Here is a 15,383-nt window from a genome sequence, read left to right as displayed (position 1 = left end):
TACCATAAATATTTCTCTGTTAAACTGTATCCCTTAGTACAACATCTAAACATTTCTTCAACGCCTCCAAGGGACAGTGACCCCACCACCTCTCTGGTTCAGCCTGTTCCAGGGCCTAACCACTCTTTCAGAGAAGAAATTTTTCCTAACATCCAGTCTGGATCTCCCCTGGTGCAATTTGAGACTATTACCTCTCATCCTATTGCTAGTTATATGAGAGCAGAGGCCGATCCTCGCTTTGCCACGACTTCCCTGCAGGAAATTGTAGAGAGTGATAAGGTCTCCCCTGTGCCTCCACTTCTCCAGACTGAACAATCCTGACTCATTCAGCTGCTCCTCAGCAGACTTTTAGACCCCTCACCAGCTTCACTGCCTTTCTCTGTACCCTTCAGGAACTCTTTTCTGCTCTCGCGAGACCAAACTTGGAGTATTGTGTCTAGTTCTGGATCCCCCAAAACAAGAAGGATATGGAGTTGTTCAAACAGATCCAGAGGAGGGCTACAGAGTTTATCAGAGGGCTGGAGCATCTTCCCTATGAGGATAGGCTGAGAGAGCTGGGGCTCTTCAGCCTGGAGAAGTGTCTGAGGGAGACATGATGGTAGCCTGCCCTTGCTGAAGGGGGCCTACAGGAAAGCTAAGGAGGAACTTTTTATAAGGGCAGGACGAAAGGAAATGGCTTTAAACTGGAAGAGGGTAGATTTAGACTAGATATTAGGAAGAAATTCTTTACTGTGAGGGTGGTGAAACACTGCATGTGGTTGCCCAGGGAGGCTGTGAATTCCCCCTCCCTGGAAGCATTCAACGTCACACTGGATGGTGCTTTGAAAAACCTGGTCTAGAGGGAGGTACTCCTGCCTATAGCATGGGGGGTTGAAACAAGATGATCTTAAAGATCTCTTTGAATCCAAACCATTTTATGATTCCATGACTTGATGTCTTTCTTGTAGTGAGGGTCCCAAAACTGAGCACAGTGTGGCCTCACCAGTGCTGAGTACAGAGGGACAATCACCTGCTGTTCCTGCTGGCAACATTATTTCTTCTACAAGCCAGGATGCCACCTGGGTACAATGCTGGCACAACATCCTTAGATCCATTTCTATTCACAGACTTCCAGCCACTCTGCCCCAAGCCTGTAGCACTGCCTGAGGTTGCTGAGGCTAGAGCACAGGACCCAGCACTTGGTCTTTTTGAACTCCATCCCATTGGCTTCAGCCCAGCTATCCAACCTGTCCAAATTGCATGCTGTGTGATCTCCCTCAAGATGATCTGCTGCATAACCTTTCCTGACACCAAGACCAGGCTGATGGGCCTATATCTCCCCAGGTCTCCTTACAACCCTTTCTGTAGATGGGAGTTGCACTGGCAAGCCTCCAATCCTTTGAAACCTCTCCGGTTGACCAGGAATGTTGATCGATAGTGGAAAGCAGCTTGGCTTTCCAAGAGAGTAACGCCACATCCCTTTCTTCCTTGCTTACTGCTTCTAAAGAGCTAATAGCCATCCATTGCTGCACTCCAGTGGTGGGAATGATCCCACCATGTTTCAGTAATGGAAACTAAGCCATAGTTTGCCTGTCACATGAAATTGAGGCCATCATTTTTATTCTCTCACTAGTTACCAGGGAGAAGAGGCTGACTTCCACCAATAGGAAGTGAAAAGTGTGTCTTAACTTCCAGACACAACTGTCAGAGAGAGGAACTGAAATAATCATCATCATGCTTAATGACATCTTCCCCACATAAGAGAACATTTTCCGGAATCTCATTTTTATCACAATGGTTCCAGAGACTTCTGTGAGCAATCTGGAGTGCAGAGGCAAAGTACAAGTCACCCACTTGGAAAAGATGCTGCAATATGTAGCAGGTTAATGTATAACAGGCTGCATGAGATGATGCATTGGTCTTCTCAGCAGCTTTCAAGCCATGTTTCCCTGTGTTGCATTTCTAATGTGCTGTGATTATGTGATTTTGGACAGATTTTTAGGTGTATAGTCATCTTGTTCTTTTTTTTTTCACTTCTTTTTTATTTATTTATTTTTCTCTCTGACCATTTGCAACCAATTTATAAACTCGAGGATTGGTAGTGCATCCCTATCTGCTTCTTGTTTTCCTCAACTATATACAGGTGTCTGAGTTTGTGAACTGTAATTAATTGCTTTGTGAGCAAATATTCATCTAAAATCTTAATAAGGTCGTATCTCTATTTTGTATCCCATTCTGGTCACAGACATATAAGTTGAATGGATCTATATGCTTGCTTATTTTTTTTCCTGTTTGGAGAAGTAGTTGTTCTAGCTACTTTTCATGTATATCATTTCACTTAGCGATAGTCGTAGAGAAAAAGCAAATTTCTTCTCTAGCAGAAAAACCCAAGAGCTTCTACAAACTCTACACTAAATATAACAAGAGCAGCCAGTGAATTTTTGTTGTATCAAATAGAACTGATTAAATTTTACATCAGGGACTGTTCAAGGTAAATTAATAAAATTGGCTAAGTAGGGCTCAGGTGTTCTTAGACAGGTCATGATGATCTCTGGGTTGCTGCTGGCATGCCAAGTTTTATTACAATAAAAGTTACAATAGAAGATCCTCCTTCTGTGCACAGAACAGAAAGAAAGGAAGATGGAAAAAAAGGTGTATCAACAAATCATATTCATATAAATGAGCACAAGCTCATCTTGAAAAATGATTATTTTTCTGGGCAGCTTCATTCAACATTGGTGGGTTATGGTCTTGAATCCTGTACCTAGTAGAGACACAATTAGCACAAAGATGATCTCATCATATCCTACCAAAAATAAACAAAATAAAAAATCCTGAGCAAGTACATCTTATTTGGTGCTTTTTGTGTATTAACATATTTTATGTTAGTTTAATCATAGTCTGGATCTTTGAGAGTATGCCTTGTAAATAATCAGTAGAATTCCATTTGATAACAGTGCACCAAACCTTTTCCCCAAACTATGCTAAGTGATATACACATATAGGTTCATAGATTCATAGGTACATTAGGTTGGAAAGGACCTACAAGATCATCTAGTCCAACCATCCTCCTATCACCATCCCTGCTCACTGAACTACTAAATCAAATCCCTTAGCACCTCATCTAAACGCTTCTTGAACAGCGCTAGGGATGGTGCCTCAACCACCTCCCTAGGCAGGCCATTCCAGTGCCTGACCACTCTTTCAGAAAAAAAATGTTTCCTCAGGTCTAATCTAAATCTTCCCCGGTGCAACTTGTGGCCATTCCCTCTCGTCCTGTCATTATTTATCAGGGAGAAGAGGCCCACCCCCTCCTCACCACAACCCCCCTTCAGGAAGTGGTAGAGTGCAATAAGGCCTCCTCTGAGCCTCCTCTTCTCCAGACTGAACAATCCCAGCTCCCTCAGCCGCTCCTCATAAGACTTGTGCTCCAGACCCCTCACCAGTTTTGTTGCCCTTCTCTGAACACGCTCCAGGGCCTCAATGTCCTTCTTGTAGTGAGGGGCCCAAAACTGAACACAGTACTCGAGGTGCGGCCACACCAGAGCTGAGTACAGGGGGATGATCACCTCCCTGCTCCTGCTGGCTACACTATTTCTAATACAGAAATATATATAGGGTCTGTGGTTATAGAACAAGGGGAAATGGTTCTAAGCTTAAAGAGGGTAGATTTAGCTTACATATAAGGAAGAAGTCTTTTACAGTGAGGGTGGTGAGGCACTGGAACAGGTTGCCCAATGATGTAGCACTGGAACAGGTGCCCCATCTGTGTAGACTTTCAAGACAAGGCTGGATAAGGCCTTGGACAGTCTGATCTTGGACAACCTGTGGTGTCCCTGTGCGTTGCAGGGGAGTCGGACTAGATGGCCTTCAAAGGTCCCTTCCAACTCTAAGGATTCTATGATTCTGTGAATATATGCTGTATTTTCTGCAGGAAGTTATCTGAATATAATACTGAATGAGCCTTTCTAACTTTAGCGTTAATTCCACTGCAAATAAGAACATACCAGAATTTAGTCACATTCCAAGTTAAAATGGGTTTACACTTTTAATGAAGTTTTGCACTTTTGACAACAGAATTATTATCTATATCATTTCCTGCCCAGTGAGAACATACTGACTCTGATGGGCCATAGAAACGCTACCATGCTAAACCATGTGACTGAAGACTTTCCACTCAACCAAGGTGATTAGTGTTGTTCAGAGCTCGTATGACATAGGCAATGCTGATTTGTTGCTTGAATGGCACTACTTGTGATAACATCCTTTCAAGTCACTGAGGTATGCACGTGGATCTGTTGGTGGCTTTTCCTCATATGCTGTTTGTTTGGGTTTTTTCTAACAAATCCTGCTTAAAATCCTAAAAGTTGTAAGGATCATGAGATCCCATCTTCATTGTTTGTATTTGTACAGAAAATCGAGATCAAATGAGCTTTTACCTTTCAACTCTACAGTAGCTGAGTGAGCAGAATAGCTGCGTACTCTCATGCCAGGCACCTAGCAGGAGTTTCTTTACTTCACACACATCCTCATAACTGTAGTAGACACATGTAGAACAGGAAATTCTCTTCTGTCAGCCTCCTCATAACCCGTTCCTGTCACCTCTGCACCTTCCTTGGTGTTTGGGACATTTGCCTTGCCCCCATACACACTACCTCCATCTTCCCTTTTGGTACGCAGACAGAGAATTTCCTGCATTTCTTTATGCAAAACATCCTTGCAAACATTTCCCTCATTTTCCCTTGCATAGACTCCACCTGTGGAGCGTATGTGAATCCACCTGTGGATCACTGTGAGTTCAGAATCAAGCCACAGCTTGGCTTTGTATAAGATGTTTTTCCTCCACTGTGCCCTACTTCCTTTTGAACTTGAACAGGGAGAGTTCAAGACTGGTATTCTTTTTTACTGGTTGAGAATCACCACGATGTGCAGGGAAAAAGCAGCAACCATACACATCTTCTACTTTTCCAAAAGGTCCTGCCTGCTTATCTCCCCGCTGACTGTTTCTGGATGACAGCCTGTCCTGAAAGGATGTCTGCTGTTATGGTGTTTATTTCAATGTCACCCAGCAGTCATAGAACCATTGAATCACAGCATGGTTGGGTTGGAAAGGATCTTTAAGCTATGGGATTTTTTTTTTGTCCCCTGACCAGATCAAGCTGCTCTGGGCAGCCTATGCCAGTGACTCATCACCCTCTGAGTAAAGTATTTCTTTTTCAAATCTGAGCTAATTCTCCTGTCTTTAGTTTAAAGTCATCTGCCATTGTCCTATCACAATCAGACTGTGTAAAAAGTTGGTCTCCCTTCTATTTATAAGCTTTCTTCAAGATCTGGAAAGCCACAGTGATGTCTCTCTGGAGTTTCTCTTCTCCAGGTTAAAGACATCTTCCTCACAAAAGAGAATGCTTTCCATAATCTCATCTTGGTCACACTGGATCCAGAGACTTCTGTGTGCAATCTGGAGTGCAGAAGCAAAGTGCAAGTCACCCAGCTCTCAGCCTGTCATTATAAGAGAGGTACTTCAGACCTTCAACCATTTTCACAGCATCCTCTGGGCCCACTCTAGTAGCTCCACACCTTTCTTGTGCTGGGGGCACCAGGTTTGGACTGTACTCCATGGGGAGCCTCACAAGGGCAGAGTAGAGAGGGACAGTCGCCTTCCTCATCCTTCTGTCACCTCTGTTTTGATGCAGCCCAGGATGCAGATGGCCTTCCAGACTGCAAGTGCACATTTCTGTCTCAGCTTTTCATCCAAAAGACCTCCCAAAACCTTCTTCACAGGGATTCTCTCAGTATATTCTTGCAGTCTATACAGATATCTGAGGTTGTCCTCATTGAGATGCAGCATGTTAAATCTCATTATGTTCACATGGACCTAGTTCTCAAGATTCTCCAGATCCTTCTGGATGACATTCCTTCCTTTTGTCATACCAACTGCATTATTCACCTCTGAGAATGTACTTGATCCCACTGTCTATGAGATTGACAAATATGCTGAAGAGTACCAATCCCAAGATGAACACCTGGAGGACGCCAGTTATCACTGGCCTCCATCTGCACATAGAGCTGTTGACCACAACGCTCTGCCTCACCCATCCAAATGAAAAATCAACCATCAATTCTTTACTGAATGAATATTTCACCCTTCAAATCCTTTTTTCTCCAATTTGGAAACAAGGATGTGGCTCAGGACCATGTCAAAGGCTTTGCAAAAGTCCAGGTAAACATCATCAGTTGCCCTTCCTTTGTCTACCAATGGCATCACTCCATTATAGAAGGCCACTAGATTGGTCAGGCATGAAATTCCCGTGGTAATATCTGTGGCTTTTCATTTCACCTGAAACTAAGGGCACAACATCAGAAACCAGCATCACACAGCATTGCTGTGTGATGACCAAGAACCCCGCTGTGCCGGAGATTCCCTCTCAGAACTTTTCTTCTTTATGTGTTATATCTCACATTATTTCATCCCTTTGCCTCATTTCATGCCTCCAGCATTCTCCCTCAAAGGATCTCTCCTGGTGCTGTGGGAAAAATCTCTGTACATACCAACTACTTGTGCAAACCAATTCACTCTCACACTCCTCTCATTTTTTCCACATGTGTGAGTACATATACATATATGTAATGCCCAAATACATTGAATGGTAACTGTTTAGTCACAGACTAAACCAGTGATTGAGCACTTGATGAAGTTGCATGGCCAACCCTGGAAGCACAGCAGTAAGCAATTCACCTGTGCAACCAGAAGTGGTGGAGCCAGGGTCCACACCTCCCTCACCTAATTTATGGGCTGACAGACAAGGAGAAAAGATGTCTACTTAGGGATTGTTTCCTTCTGAGAATTTTCCAGGAAGCCCTTATCTTTGGAGTAAGGTAAACTATTCCTTCCTTATTATCAGATTATGAATGCCTTTCTTGGATTATCCATAAACTGGTCAGAAGCAATTCTGACCTCTATTTCATACCACCCGTTGGTCTATGTATTTGTTTCCCTGAGTGTGGAAATAGATACTTTTTGTTCCAGTTTTAAAGTATTACAGCTCAGGTAAGACTGTATCTGTGTAGCCAACTATTTAAAAAGTTCTAGATCTTAAATGTATACCTAGACAATTATCTTTAACCTGTCTAGATGCCAACATGCTGGATAAATGATCAGATTGAGACTTTATTAGGTTCAACAAGGACAAATGCAGAGACCTGCATCTGGATAAGGAACAGCTCCATAAATCCATATGCGCTGGAGACTTCTCAGCTGGAAGGCAGCCTTGCAGAGCAGGACCAGGAGGGCCTCATGAGCACGGAGTTGAACACAAGGCAACAAAGAGTGACAAGGACACAATGGTGGGATTGTCTATAGCAAGTCAAGGAGGGTGATTCTGCTTCTCACATCAGCACTGGTGACACATCTGAAGTGTAGTGTTCAGTACTGGGCTCCCAGAATTGGAAAGACAGTGAAGTTACTGGAGCTTATTTTCTATGAGGAAAGGCTGAGAGAGCTGGGGACTGTTTGGAGAAAGGAAAGCTCATGAAGGAATCTCATTGGTGTATATAAATACCTGAAGGGAAGGTGCAAAGAGCTGGTGGTGCCCAGTGCCAGGATAGGAGGCAATAGGCCTATCTGAACTTCAGGGTATTTCCTCTTACCACGAAGAAACACTTATCTTCTATGAAGATGACTGAGCACTGGGAGCATGTTGCCCAGAAAAGTTGTGATGTCTCTGTCCTTGGAGAAGTTCAAAAGCCAATTGGACTTGGTACTGGGTAACTGGCTCTGAATGGCCCTACTAGGACAGGAGCTGTACAACACAGCCTCCAGCCTCAGTCTTAGTGACTATGATTCTGTGCAGAAGGCTGGAGAGCATATGGGAAGGCCCTTACAGGTAATGCCCACCTGCAGTTTTCCCTTACTGTGAGAAGGATGCAATGCATGCAGCTCTGGTGACTTTAGCTGCTGCTTTAAGAATCAGAGAGAAGAATCACAAACAGCCTTGTTATCTATAGGTCAGACACAACCTTTCAATGTATTGTTTGACAGAGGCAGTTTTTACAGGTATCAAGTATTTTTCTATTGTAAGTAATCTAATTTCTGAAAGCCACATTTCCTCAGATGCTGACAGGAGTCGCAAGAGATTGCTCCTGACCACAGTCCCCAGATCCACCTCCCATTTCCTATAGCCACCTGCCAGTGAAAAACTATGGAGCCAAGAGAATCAGCCATGGATTTTTTCCTTTCATCTACATCACATAGCACATCCCAGGACTTTCTTTTGCTTTCTCCAGAGAAAAAAAAACAAATGTTTCAAAGTAGGTTTTCCTGTTCTGACTGCAGTTAATTTTGAAAGGCTAGTCAGTAAGACCACATGATCAGTGCTGTACTCATTGCCTCTGTAGGACATGCAAGCCGTAGGCCTTTGCTACCTTCTTGAGTGCAAAGTGTGTTTGGACCAGCTACCAGTCATACTGTGTTATCTAGCTGATAATCATTCCCAAAGGAATGAAGAATTTTGTGCTAGGAAGATGATAATAAACAGATTGTTTTCCAGGCCTGGTAGCTTAATCACTCTAGATTCAGATTAGCTTATTCCTCTCTGGAATGTGCTTTCTCAATCTTCAGTAGGTCTCCTAGCCATGCCACCATTAGGACAAACTTAGGCTTCAAGTGGGTCATAGATGTTTGCTGCAGCAAATGCTTTTGCTGTTTTTCTTTTACAGGTTATCTTTCACATTGAGTACAGTGATAGATTTTTGGCCCAGTGACTTGTAGCTTGCTGCACACAACCTGTAATTCCTTGTCTATCACAGTCCTATCTTTTTGCTTAATTAATTCATGTGTTCAATGTAGAGGTCTTGACAGCTTAATTCCAGACTGGTTGCTGCCATGGTAAGGAGAGCCAGTCACAGCTAGAGGCTGTTCTGCTGTCAGACATCACAGTAAATGTTCCATGATTTCTGTCTTCCTCATACAGATCCAACCTCCTTACAATAATTCCTGAAGCATACAGTATAAAGCTTAAGTGGGACTGTGCTGTTAAGCTGGCAGATTGAGTGAGCTACAAATGAGATAATTTGTACAAAAATTTAATATCCAATTCCATAATAAGCATACATCTGGCACTGATTGCTTGTAGTCTTAGAGCAAAAGAACGCACTGCCACAAACTGTGTGCACAGAAATACATGCCTGAAAGCTAACATGCTCTCAGTCATAGAAGAGAAAAAAAAGAAAGAACTAAACTGTATCAGTATTTCATCTCAGTTTCCACTATGGTAGCTCTATGATTCTCCTGAACTGTTAGATCAAGGACTGAACTGGTGAATAAGCACCTGGTGAAGGAGTGTGTCCAGCCTAAGGAACGCAGACAAATTGCATTCCCTGTGTGACCAGAAAGAGTGGACCCAGGGTGAAGCCACTCTGGGCACATGCAAGGGCTAGGCACTGAGGGTGTGCATACCTTGGACCTGGGCTGCTTCCTGAGCAGGAGCACTGCATAGTCAGAGGTCTTCCTCACCAGTAGGGAGAATTTAACTCTTCTTTCTCTACAAGTCTGTTGGCCTACCTGTGAATACTTTGCCTGTTATCACCAAGAACCTGTCAGAAGCAGTTTTGCTTCTTTGTGAGCAGAACAGATAGCAATGCATGGAACTATCTTTCTTTACCTCTTGGTAACAGAATAACCTTTACATCATTATGTCATTTAGACTCTATTCAGGGCATGTCTGTGCGCAATGAACATGTGACCTGCCTTCAGCTTTCAAGCAATTATCATTGTCTCTGTGAAACCTTTCAGAAGGGCACAAATCTCACATAGAGGAAGTCCTAGGAAAACCAGACTGGCACATATCCCACATGATCTATCAGTTCACATGGGAGCTGATATCTCTTTTACAGTCCTTTGATGTAACCATTGTAAGCCAAACACATAGCAGGTGGTTCCAGTGTTCTCATTGTCTCATGCTGTAATCCAAGTCTGACCACGTTCCATGGACTTCATCAGTTTTACAGCTTACGTTCCCACCAGCATACTAGCATTTATCTATCATACAACTTTTTATAATTATTAATATATGCCCTGTTAATATAAATATGAATATTATAAATTATTAGTGCTGATGTACTGATGTTATCCTTTAAGTGCCTTCTCCCTTCTGAGAAGGGAGATGATGAGTTTGTCATCGTATCAAGGCGCATGGTGCAAAAATCTCTCCCACAGCAAGAAGGGGTGCAGCACTGCGTACATGACTGCACCAATTTTTATCTTTACTAAGCTCTCTCTGTGGTGATCCTTTATTTAAGCAGAGATATAAAAATCCATTCATGTTGTCACCCACCTTTTGTAAGCCAGGCCATTCATCAGAGAATGGGATTTTTTCAGAGTGATATTCCAAAATAACAAACAAAATAACAAGAGAAATGGAGAAACACATAGTTACTCCTGCTCTCTGTAAAAAAGTGAGAAGATCTGACCGTAAATGACATGGTGCCTGCACAGGCAGCTTTCACTTTCTTCTGGAAGTCATGTAATGCAGAAGTCCATCTGATCTTTCTGTGTCCAATTTTAAGAGGAACAGTACCTTCTTGATGCTGTTGTTGATTAATGATGGACGTTACTCTGAATAATAATCTAGAGGGGAGGCAGATGATCCACTGTTTATACAGCTGAACTGAGTCTAAGGGCCTACAAACAGAAATGAAGAGGAGCTGGGGAAGGGTCTGGAGCACAAATCTTATGAGATGCAGCTGAGCGAACTGGGATTGTCTAGTCTAGAGATGAGGAGGCTCAGGTGAGACCTCACTGCTCTCAACAACTCCAGGAAAGGAGGTTGTAGTAATGTGGGTGTTAGCCTCTTCTCCCAGGTAACCAGCAATATGATGAGAGGCAATGGCCTCAACTTGGTGCCAGTAGAGGTTCAGGTTGGATATTAGGAAAAAATTCTTTATGTGAGTGATCAGGCACTGAAGCAGGCTGCCCAAGAAGGTGCTGGAGTCACTGACCCTGGAGGTGTTCAAGAACCATAGAGATATGGCACTGAGTGAGATGGTTTAGTAGGCATGGTGAGGATGGGTTGGGGCTGGACTTCATGATCTTAGAGGTCTTTTCCTTAATGGTCTATGATTCTAATTGTAAGAGGAGAAACATCTTACAAGAAAATTTTGGATGACATAGGCAAAGCTGAGAATTACAAGAATGTGAAATATTGGGGTAGATCTAATACCTGAGTTCTCAGTATCTTCCCCTAATTGTCAGGGAGGCAACAGGAACCAAGGAGCAGGGTACAGCACCAGAGCAACCACATGAGTAAGTTGCTAAGCTCCCTCCCATTCAGCTCATTTCTTACTGCTGATTCAAGAATGGGTACAAGGCAAACTGGGTTGATCTGGCATTCTTTGTGTTTCCGACTTCCTGATGTTCTCCTTCTTTACCCAGATGCATGCACCAATGATGCTCGCATCCCATTTCCCACTTGAAGCCCCAGTGCAACTAAAGCAAAGGGAAACTTAAGAGGATGACTTGTAAGTAGTCACAAAGTAACTAACAAACAGGGAAGCCAGGCAACACAAGACATTTGTCATGCCTCCAGAGCAGGACATATAAGAACAGGAAATTCCCAGATACAGCATGTAGAGTGAATACAAGGCTGTTAGTGTATGGAACCGGACTGTATGCTAAGCGTGTGTATTTAGCATGCTTAACAAAGTTTATACTGTTTAAACAACTAAAAATGCATGACAAGAAGTAATGATCAATGGAAAATGAGTAGTGTGGTGCATACTCAAAGTGGTTAGCAGAGCTGGGACACTGAATCCAAATACAGGGAGAGTTGTATTCTAGAGTGCTTGTTGGTCAACCACCTGTATCTTTCTCTTTTTTCTACCTACCTTTTGCTTCTGAATACAGAAGCTTCTTCCGGAAATCCAATGTCAGACCAAATTATTGGATAAACAAGCCTTGCTGGGGATGAAGAAGGCTGGAGCATGAAGTTTTATCTACCATGTTTGCATTCTATGTTTGGGAGCTAGTATCTGAAAGCAACCAGAAGCGGAGGGCACTGAAGAACAAGAAGCTGTCTGCAATATGTATGTAAAGAGCTTCAATATGAAGATAATTTCACATCATTTCAGTGAGACTTGTATAAAAAAAGGAAGGCTATAAGTGAAAAAAAAAAAACCATTCGGAATTCTCCACAGAAAAAAATAAATAAATTCTTGTTTACAGTGATGGGAATACAATAAAGAGCCCTTAGCCTATGAACATCCACCGAAGTGTTCTATCTCTGGTTCTATCTGAGGCATTCTCATTCAGCAGAGTCAGTTGTACGAGATCATCCCACCCTATTTGATTTGAATTCAGGAAAACAGCCCCTCTGACACAAGTGTTTTCAGCACAAGTCACTGGGCTGGTTTCTGGTGGATGATAGATATAAGTCTAGTCATTGTTTTTAATTACTATTACGCTGCTGCGAAAGTAATGTCTCTTATTTTATGATGTTGGCCCACAGTACCAGAGGTGGATGATTTGGCAGTAGAATCTGAACCTTTCCACTAATAGTCATTACATTATATTGCCATGTGACAGGTGGCTGCAGAGGGGCACTGACAAAATGACATCTGACATGAAAGTGCATAAGAAGCAAAGGTGTGTCACTGAATTCCTCCATGCAGAAAAAGTTGTAGCCACCGAGATTCACTGACGCTTGCCGAATGTTTATGGAGACCAAACAGGTGATGTGAGTACAGTGAGGCAGTGGGTGGTGTGTTACAGCAGTAGTGACTATGTTTATCTCCACTGGTCAAGATTTGTGTTAGCAAGGCATGCAGGCTCTTGTTCACTGCTGGTGAAAATGCTGATGCTGGTGACTATGTTGAAAAAGGGTGTTTTCTAGCTGAGAATTTTATCTATCAAATAGAATTATTGTGCTTCGTTATAGTTTTCATAGAAATAAAAAGAAGGCACTACTTTTGGAACAACCTACGCACATAAAGGCTTTAGATGGAAGCAGACATTATTGAATGACTGAAAATGAGATGTTTTGCATCTAAGCATATACCAACTTCTTGAAAATAATCAAGCAATAGATGTAGGTTAAAACTTGTGCATATTTTTTTCTTCTGTATGAAGACCTCTGGAGTAGCATGTGGTATCTTATTCTTACAGGAGCATTTTTTGAAATATTGGAAGGATTTGCACAGTAATGTCTGTAACCTACTCTCCTCTTGTTAGGAAGAACAAACATCTCAGGCACCGCTGTGCTGCTGTGGACTGAGCACAACAACCAGTGGGTGTCTGATTGGGAACCAGTGTGCTTGTCATGCGCTGTCACAGTAGAGTGCCCAAACCGTGTGTCATGTGGCATGTCCTGGTGAGTGATGATAGCATATATCTTTGACAGCAACACTGTGTATAGGCCATGTGTGCAACTTTTTTTCTGTTTTGTGGCCCTCTGGAGCTGCAGGCCCAGAACAGGACTGGGCAGCTGCTAGCAGCACGCAGCTGACTGCATGCACTACCTGCATGTTGGCCAGCAAGTCAGAGATCTGCGTTCTGCCGTCTACCCTGACACAACTCCACTGGTCTGGAATGCAGAACAATCTGCCACAAGGAAATGTCTGACCATATTCTGCTAAGCTTATTTCTAACAGCCTAACTTCTGAAAAGTACAAAGCCTTTTTCTGCAAGAGCAGTGAGCAGGTTGGCTATGCATGTTTCCAAAGCCATATTTTGAGAAGGGAAGGCAGATTTTCTCCTTCAGTGCAGCTGTGCAGAGGCCACGGGGGAAACAGATTCACTGTGCCGACTTTCTCATTTTGCTGAAAATGGATGTGAATTTTTGCAAAAAAAGGTCATTTTCCTTCAACGCCTCTAGCAGACGTGGCATTTGAGTTGAAGAGCATGTGGTGACCAAAGTCAGACACTAGTGGCAGATGCCATGGAGGAGAGGAGGCTGCACTCTTCAAATGAAGAATATTATTGTATATATAATATTGTTGTTCAAATGAATAACACAAAATCCCCTCTGTGCTTGGTTTGTCCAGTATTGCTGAGGGGGAGAACACTAGCATTTGCTGTTGATAACTGTGCTCTCTTCCTGTGGCTGCTGCTGAGGGCCAGAGGATGTGAAGTGGGCCAAGCAACAAGCACTGGAAGAACAGAAGATGTACAGAAGGGCCCCAAAAGCCTCCACAGACTTCAGTTGTATTAATTTGTAGGAGCAAGAAGAAAAGGTATTTTAATTTCATATCGTTTCTATCCTTGGAGTAATGAATATAAGCATTAAAGGGAAACCTAAGTAGTACCAGATGCACCTGAGACCTGAATGAGAAATATCCCATCTCTGTCCATTTGTTCACTGAGCTTTGGATCAGAGTGAAAGTACTGTCAACACGAGCATGGATGCGAAGAGAAAGACAGAGCCAGATGTCCTAAAGGAAGCATCTTTGTGCTTATGCTATCATGGTTTTATCAGTGTCACTTTCCTAGTGAATGATACATTTCTAGATGTCACAGAGACAAAACAGAGAGAAAAATTTCTTCCCTCTGTTACAGAAAACTTTATTTCCTGTTTGCAGTGGGTAAATCTGGCCTAGGGCATAGAAGAGAAAAGACAAAGGATATGAGAGGAAACGCTCTGCTGTGGACTGGAAACAGCTTGATAAACCTAATGCAGGACTGCAGTCTCAACATTTTTAGTACAAGCAAGCAAGTTGACACTCAGCTTAGAGAGATGAGAGAACAATTTCCAGTGCTTATTTATGAAAAGAAATAAGTACAAATGTTTCTCTCCTTGCTATACTGCTGATCAGGAGTGGAAAAAAATCACTTTGTCTTAAGACACTTTTCTTTCTTCTGCTGTGGTGCTTGGAAGTTCCTGTTTGGTGGGTCCTGTGCTAATTCCATGATGAAAAGCTGCCTGCCTCTGAGGAGTTACCTCCACCTTCAGGAGTGGTCAAGTCTGGCACTTTTATCATGCACCCTAAGAGAAGATAGAATCAATTCCCCATCTGGCACTTTGTACTGAATACCCACTTTTTCTGTTTGATAGCAGGTCTAAATTAGATATTTAGCAATGAGATTCTAATTTAAAGTGAGCAACTGCCTTGACAAGGATCATTGTTCAAGGACATCCCCCCTTTGCTTTCAGATGAGAGGCCCACAAATCCCTGGAAGGTGATAAATAGACAATTAGACAATAGATGTATTTTGTTAGTTCTACAAAGCTCCCTTGTGCTGTCAGAGTCACAATAACGGGGGCTCTGGTAAATTGGTGGGCAACGAAAGCCAGCTGTTCGGTCATCACTCCTACAGACACAAAGCCATATGTGGTCATTTACAGGACATCCCTGAAAATAGATTGAGCCAGTAAGACCAGGGGGAACTAAAAATACTTGACAAAGTTGTCTGCTCC

The sequence above is a fragment of the Cyrtonyx montezumae genome, unplaced genomic scaffold, assembly GCF_038088225.1.
Source record: "Cyrtonyx montezumae isolate F1298 unplaced genomic scaffold, pur_monq_1.0 scaffold_29, whole genome shotgun sequence".
Taxonomy (NCBI): Eukaryota; Metazoa; Chordata; class Aves; order Galliformes; family Odontophoridae; genus Cyrtonyx; species Cyrtonyx montezumae.
This window is presented reverse-complemented; position numbering follows the sequence as displayed.